The following is a 5,832-nucleotide window of genomic DNA, read 5'->3' as shown; positions in this document are numbered from 1 at the left end:
GCTTTGTGTACCTTTGTTTAAAGATAGTGGGTTTTGTTGTCGCTATTCTGATGATAAAAGCAAATCCAAATCGTGCTCACTGTCGAAAGTTTGAAAGGCACAAAGAAGTAAAAATCCAGCCTCCAGCCGGTCACCTAGGACAACCATTCTCAGCCTGTTGGCATATTTCCTTCTTTTTTTTCCGTGTGTGTGTGTGTGTGTGTGTGTGTGTGTGTGTGTGTGTGTATACAAGCTTCGTTTTACATACTATCTTATTACCAGCTCCATTTAAAATTTTAAAACTATATGATTTTTGTTTTAAAACACTATAGATCAGTCAATGCCAACTCTTCCTCCTCCCACCCAGTTCCACCAATGTCCCCTTCCCCAGCATCACCCGTGTGATGTGGTGAGCACAGAGAGCGGTGGTCCCCAGGAATGGTCCTTAGGAAGCCAGAGGTGGGCACTCCTTTCCAGAACGTGTTTCCAAGCAGGAGATTTGCTGATTTACCCACCAAGTCCCCGGCCACACAGGGAATTCCCTCCATGAGTGGGAGGGGCCTCTGTCCATAGCTCCCCCCACTAACACACAAAGGAGGCCACAGGACGTGGGCGCTGGGGGCTACTGTTTCGGAACTTCTGGGCTGTTCCTCATCCCTCTTGCCCTTCCCCAAATTCAGGAGAAACCAATTTTCTCACCCTCCAAGGTTGGCCAAGGTATTTGAGTTCTGGTGACTACAGAGCCAGTGTGAGATGGACAGTTTCCTGCAGGAAGGTATGGGTGGGTCACAGGCTGGGCTCTTAGAGCTGGAAAAGTCTTCAGGTAATCCTAGCTGCCCTCCCTGAGGACCTGTTGTGTGCAGGGCCTCATGCCAAACATTTTATAGAATTAGTTCATCCCATGCATGTGACCTCTCAGCAGGAGAGGTATTATTATCCCCATTTAATGGATGAAGAAACTGAGGCTCAACCAAGTTAAGCCACAGGTCAGCTTCCTTATGGATGCATCAGGCATCTGAGGCCAAGAGAGCAGAGATAACCTGCCCAGAGTGGGGACCGGCCTAAAGCAAGTCTTGTCCCTTGGACTGAGCCTGGCTGCTCCTGTCTGAGAGGACTGGGGACTTTGCCTTGGACACAGGCCAGATACTAAGGCTCAAACAAACATGTCAGGCCCACAACCATGTTCCAGGCACCAGGCCTCCCCGACATCTGCCCACTGCTGCCCCACTGACTCATGGAGCCCAGAAAGTCCAAATTTTGTAAGGTCAACCCAACCACCCTGGGACTTCACCCCCTGTGCTTGTTGACGTGAGGGGCTATAAAGGCTTCTCCTTCTGGGTGTGTGGGCACAGGGACACGCACATGTGTGCTCTGTCTCCCAGACCAACTGTCCAGTCACAGGCCAAGGCTTCTGGGCCAGGAGTAGGAAGACCAGAGCTCCAGACCCTCCTTCCCCGAAGAATGCCCCGCGTGACCTTGGCCGGTTCTCACTCCCTTCCTGAGCTTCGGCCTCCTCATCTGAGGAATCCTAACCCTATGATTCCTGAGGGGTAGGGATGGTGTAGACACATTTATTTTGCCCCACACTCAGGAATGGCTCTTCCACCAGCAATAGCCATTTACGTCTCACCTCATGAGTGAATTCTGATAGATTAGTAGTGACTGTCTGGAACACTGTGGAAAGGAGTCCACAGCTGTGTGGTGATGGATTAGCAATGTCTGCCACAGGCTAGGACAAAGAAGTGGCGGCATGTGTGATGTGTCTGCCATAATATCATCCCCCAAGTGTCTGTCCCAAGTGAACCTTCAAGGAGTTCATTTGGGGAAATGTTCCCCACAGGTGAGTTGCCCCAATAACCTCATTTCTGGGAAGACCGAGTCCTTGGAGAAATTATGCAACTGTTGAGAGGGGATTTTGCATTGGTTCATGCTTTCCTTAGCCACTTCCTGTCCCAGATAACCAGCTCCAGTGCCTGCACTGGGGTTTATCTGTGAGGTCACCGCTACTTTGAGGTCTTCGATTCCGAGGACTCCTGTCACAGAGAACAGTGTTTGTAGGCTGCGTACTTTCCTGGCAGTGCCCCTGCTTCTAAATGCCCCCATTACCAAAACTTACACCTCCTCGTGACCCATTCTTGGTTGACATGCAAATTCAGACCTGGTTTATGTGGCTGAGATGGCAGAACACCTGACCCTCCTAGGAGTGCATGCTAAAAGCAGAAACTTAAATCTAGTGGTGGAATTCCAGACATTGTGGCAGGTAGATGGGGACACATCTGAGGATGTGGGGATGGTTTGACATTCATTGAATCAGCCTGGCCAGTGAGTGGCTTCACCCCACCTTTGTCACTGTTTGCCCAACCCTGAGCAGGTCTCTGCTGTATTTCCTCCTGGGACAGTCTTGTTTGGCTCTGATAGATGATTCCACTCCACCCTGTTTCCCAAGCCTCCTGGGTTGTAGGACTCCTCACCCAGTGCTGAGGGCCAAAGGAAGAGCCCTATGCTGGTCAGTGGCTCTAAATCGCGGAGAATGACTTGGGCAGTTGTAAGCAGATAGGGTACGGGTTCCCTGGAGAAAAAGAACCAGGCATGACTTTCTTGACATAAGAGAAGCCATTTTTGGCCTAAGCCGTTTAGTGATCTAAGCCTGGCCACAGTGCTTGCCCTTGAACAGGTCTCAGTAATTAATGATCTTAAGGGAAGTGAGGGAATGCAGGAACAAAGGAAAAGCAGTCAAGAAACAATAGTTCAGCGATAAAACAGAGTCCTAGTCCCTCCTCAAGGGATATACATCACAACCTGATACACATCTTTGAGTTCTGCTGGAACTAAGGCCCCCACCCAGGTGGAGGATGGTAACTACATGCTGAGACCCCCAGATTGGTCAGAACCTAAGAAACAATGATGACTTTTTCTGACCCTCGTGACTTCAGTCAACTAAAGCTTGGACTCTGTCCACCTTTGCCCCAATTCTATGCTAAATTCTCCTCTGCTCAGGCCCCTTCATGAATATGCATGTCCCCTTAGCTTAGAAGTTTCCCAGTTTTGCTATTTGAAGAGATACTGCTTTGGGAAAGATCCCACTTGCTGCAAGTAATAAATCCTTCCCTCTTTGACTTGGTTGGGTCTTTTGGCTCTACACCCACCAAGAGGCGATCCCAGTTAGGGGGTAACACAGTGGGGAGCCTTCTACGGGACCCCAGAATTTCCCTGAGAGAAGGAATCCCACTTCCACCCACTATATGCGGCCTTTCCACAACCCCTCACCAAATGGATGCTCAGTTTCCACTTAAATGCCTCCAGAGACAGGGAACTCAGTTGGAAGGTTTGGAAATTCTAGGCATCTTTTACTTCTTCTTTGTGCTTTTAGGTAGATTCAAATTTTCTACAATGAAATCATTCATTCAACAAATATTTATGGTGGGGTGATGAATTGGGAGATTGGGATTGACATGTATACACTAATATGTATAAAATGGATAACTAATAAGAACTTGCTGTATAAAAACAAAAAAAAACACCACAAATATTTATGGAGCACCTACTATGTGCCAGGCACTGTTATAGCCATTGAGGAACAGCAATGAGCAAAACGGATATAAATTCCTGCTCATGTAGAGCTGACATTCTAGTGGGAGAAGAAAGGCAACAAACACAAATGAGGAGAATATAGTGTGTCCAATGACAAAAAGTGCTGTGAGGCAAGGGAAGGGGAGTGGGGAGTGCTGTTTGTATTTTAACATACTGGAGGCAGTGAAGGTGACATCTGAGCAAAGTCCTGAGAGATGAGTGGTCACATGGGTGTCAAGGAAGAGAGGTCCAGACAGGGAACCGCCAGTGTAAAAGGCCCTGAGGTAGGAATGCAATTGGAGGGATAGAGAAACAGCAGGGAGGCCATGTGCTGCAGCCAAGTGGGCCAGGGGAGAACTGATGAGATGAGATCAGGTCAGGATGGCACAGGGTGGGATGGATGGTTCTTACATACATATAGCTTTTGTAATGCAAGAAGACAAATTGTTTAAACAGGAAAGGATTCTAGTAGAAGCACAAACCCAAAAGAAAAGAGTACCCAAATCCAATCATGGTGAGCCAAGCAAAAACCACACAGGGAACTTCATGATGGGACCAACATTTCTGGAGCTCTAACAGTGTCTGGCATGTCACCTGGAGCCATAGGGACAGGCTAACTTAGTTTTTATTTATTTATTATTTTATTTTTGGCTGCATTGGGTCTTCGTTGCTGCATGTGGGCTTTCTCTAGTTGCGGCGAGCGGGGGCTACTCTTTGCTCAGTGCACGGACTTCTCATTGTGGTGGCTTCTCTTGTTGCAGAGCTCGGGGTCTAGGTGCGTGGACTTTAGTAGTTGTGGCATGCGGGCTCAGTAGTTGTGGCTCGCAGGCTTCAGTAGCTGTGGCACGCAGGCTCAGTAGTTGTGGCGCATGGGCTTACTTGCTCTGCAGCATGTGGGATCTTCCTGGACCAGGGCTTGAACCCATGTCCCCTGCCTTGGCGGGCGGATTCTTAACCACTGCGCCACCAAGGAAGCCCTAACTTAGTTTTTATAACCATATTAATCTAGGAAAAGAGAAACCAAATTACCATGCGGGGTGAGAGGCATAACAGAAAGGGCTGGGCTTCCTGGGGCCTAGTAGGGTGTGAAAGGGAAGGGTGTTTGCATTCTCAGGCCTGGCTCCAAGGTGGGCATGGAGTGTGCCCTCCTCTGCTCCCTTGGGCCTGTGTATGCCTCCCGGGGCCCTCACAAGGAGAGGGTCTCTGGCAGGCAGTGGGAGTACCCAGGCATTGAGGGCCAAGGCATTTGTTATACAAGCCTTAGCGTGAGTCAGCCCCAGCAGTCCGGTAGGCCCTGTGTGTCCTGATCCTTGAGGGCCATTCAAAAGGATGGCAGCCAGCTCCCAATAGAACTCAATTGGGTCATTGTCTTTGTCATTGAACTAATATGCAACTTCTGTTGCCCAGGAAGCATGGTAAGCTCAGACATGCTCTGTGACTTGCAAACTAAGCTTGGGCTGAGGCCTCAGCTTCAGGCCTACCTGATCGCCCTGTTTCTCCTGGACTTGGAGCTACAGGCTGAGGCTACAACAGGGAACACGGACAGGCCCAGGGCAGGGAATGAGCAAACAGGCATCACCAGGAGAGGGGCCAGGAGAGAAAGTGAGGCAGGGCAGGAGTTGAGGGAGGTGGAAGGCCACGGGGAGGTGATGGCTACAGAGTCCACACTTTCACCCTGAGCCTGGCCCAACCCCAGCCCAGCACAGCTGCCCAGGGACCGTAGAAGAACATTCAGAACTGTCAGTCCTTCACCAGAAGCTGACAAAGTGTCACTGTTACAGTCACCCGTCATGGACATAGAGCATTATTGTCTAAATGGTATTTTTGGGGTGTGTGTGTATGTGTGTTTATTCACTTTGATATTGAGAGAGAGGAGGCAGGGTCACATAACAGGCTCAGCACACTTTCACCCAGGACTCAGGGAGAGGGTCCCAGGGGGTCCACGCCCCCACAGGGACTGTCACCCACACACTCCCCTTCCTCCCTCTGCCCCAGACCCCATATATCCGGCCTGGCCCGGTCCAGCAGTGCCTAGCCAGGTGAGCAGTTATGGCCAGCACCTGATGGCAAAGAGTATAGTAAGGTCCCTGCCCCAGCTACCAGCCCTTCCAGTGATCACTGGGGTCAGCCTGACACAGGTTCAAATTCTGACTGTCCCATTTCCCATACATGTGATCTTGAGCAAGTTAATATTTAATCCCTCTAAGACTAAATGTTCTCGTCTGTAAAATGGGTAGTGCTTACTTTATAGGGTTGTTTGGAAGATTACATAAAATCCTGCAT

Source organism: Phocoena phocoena, chromosome 2 (assembly GCF_963924675.1).
Source record: "Phocoena phocoena chromosome 2, mPhoPho1.1, whole genome shotgun sequence".
Taxonomy (NCBI): domain Eukaryota; kingdom Metazoa; phylum Chordata; class Mammalia; order Artiodactyla; family Phocoenidae; genus Phocoena; species Phocoena phocoena.
Note: the sequence above shows the minus strand (reverse complement) of the source record.